Genomic DNA, 2402 nt, shown 5'->3' with positions numbered 1-2402 from the left:
AAAAAAAAAAAAAACAATCAGTAAGGTGCCTGTGACGCGAGCGTGAAGACCTGTGTTTCTATCTGTAGGAGTCACATGAAAGCCTTCCCTGTAACTCAGTTCCACGGGAGAGGTGCAGTGGAGCCAGCGATCCCTGGAGCTCACTGGCCAGCCAGTCTAGCCACATCACTGAGCTCTAGACTCAGTGAGGGGCCCTATCTCAAAACAGAAAGTTGGGAGTGACAGAGGAAGACACCCAACATTGACCTGTTGCTTCTACATGGACATGTGCCCACACCAACAGGAACATGTATGTACAACACACACACACACACACACACACACACACACGAGGCAACACAAATACGATCGCCGCCATCAGCTGGCACTGATTTTAGCATCAGAGACAACGGGAAGTGGTGGAGACCATGGCAAATGGGACAGTGCCTCCACTGGAGGTAGGCAGCTTCTCCTCAGCCAGAGCCATCGTATACCTCGTAGCCTGGCCTCCTCTTCGAATGCTCAGATACTAAATTTTTAATGTTAAACATCTCAATGTAAAAATATTGGCTTGAAAAACGACAAACAAACAAACAAAAAACCCAACCACCCTGATACTCAAGTACTACTGTCAAATTTAGCTATGGAGATGCTGGTTCGTGGTCCCCTGTGTAGGCGCAGGCATGACACTTTACTCGAAGCAATGGGTGGGTGCAGGGAGATGCCCTCACTGTGAGGGCTAGAGCAGCCCGGGTGGTAGAGTGCTTGCCTAGCATGCCGGAGGCCCTGGGTTCAAGTCTCAGTACTACAAGAACCAAAAACTGGAGAGCCGATTAGAATCTGCCATCCTTTCCTGGAAGGTCTTCACAGAGGCGGTGGGTTAGGGTGGGCTTCTCCATCATGGAGCTGGAGAAAGCAAGCCTCACAGAGAGCTGCTAACAGCAGGTGCCTGAGGGCACCCATTCCTATGGGACTGTGCTCAAGATGGAGCTGGCTGGGAGGATCACTCAGAATACCGAGATGAGAATACCTTTGCCTAAATGAAGGGATGCCCTTCTGACTTTTTGACTGCTCTCTGATCTCTTGGTGGGGGGAAACCAAATCCGGAGGGGCCGCATTTCTGATACCTTTTTGGTCTCTTCCCCTTGCAGTAAAGTAACTACTGGGCCATGCATGCTTTCTGACAGCTAGTTCACGTTTCCTCTGGGATTCTGTTTCTGACATCAACATTGCCCCTGAGTTCATGCTGAGGCCACCCTGCCTCCCTCGTAGGGGCCATGCTGTGCAGCCCTTCTGCTGCCAGATCTTTGATTCCTTTTATCTGTGCCTTATGAAGGCACTACTAGCAGGAGGTCAGATGTCTTTGGCAAACTGATGACAGAGGCTCCACCCCCTTGCCATGCCCACTACCCCTTCCTCCTTGGTTTCATGTGTTCGAACACTCTCGAACATTCTCGGTCCCTGCGTTGGAACTATTGTTTTGGAAAGCAGAGCACGGTTTGAGGAAGTGCGTCACTGGAGGCAGGCCTTAAGGTTTGATAGGCAGGCCCCACTTCCTATTCTGTCTTGCTGATTGCAGGTGCAATGTGACAGCTGCCTCACGTTCCTGTCACCAAAATAAACTCTTCCTCCCTAAAGTTACTTCTTGTCATGTATTTTGGTCATGGCGACAAGAAAAGGAAAGACTATAACTTCCTTTTCTGCACAGCTCCCTTCCACGTTCACTCGTTCCTTGGTGTTTGCTTCTTAGAAGATCCAAATAGCCAGAGCTCTTCTCTTTGAGGAGTGAGCTGAAGGGGGTTTTAGCCATCCAAACTCATGACCATGTATCACCAAATAGACAGGGTTCCAATCTGTAGTGGTGAGGACCACAGGTTTAGGACCGGGCAGCCGGGGTGTGAATGCCACTCGCAGTCACGTGACCTTTAGGCAGCCTCTTCAAGCACCCTGAACCTCCTCTTCCCCAGCTCCTCCATCCGTGATTCTCAGCTTGGAGAGACCTTGCCAGCTCCCACCCCCAAGACATTTGCCATGACTTTTTATCATGACGGGTCAGAAAAGAGGTAGCTGCTACCAGCATCTAGGAGAGGTCCAAGATACTGCTAAATATCCAACAGTAAAGAAAAAAGCCCAGGGCTGGAGAGATGGCTCAGTGGTTAAAAGAAAAAGCCCTCTGCAACAGACTATCCAGCCCAGATGTCTACCATGGCGAGGCTGAAATGCCCTGTATTAAATGGGGGTATTCATGGGAGCCATTCAAAGAGGGTCCTGATCTTTTTCCTGTGTTCTGCAACAGAGATTATGGTTCAGAAATGACTTCAAAAGATTGAGGCCTCTGTTAGCCAACTATGGAACAGAAGTCTTGCTCCATTTAGGCAAAAAAAAAAAAAAAAAAAAAAAAAAAAAAAAAAAAAAAAAAAAAA

This window comes from Psammomys obesus, unplaced genomic scaffold (genome assembly GCF_907164565.1).
Source record: "Psammomys obesus unplaced genomic scaffold, mPsaObe1.curated_primary_1811, whole genome shotgun sequence".
Lineage (NCBI taxonomy): Eukaryota > Metazoa > Chordata > Mammalia > Rodentia > Muridae > Psammomys > Psammomys obesus.
Note: the sequence above shows the minus strand (reverse complement) of the source record.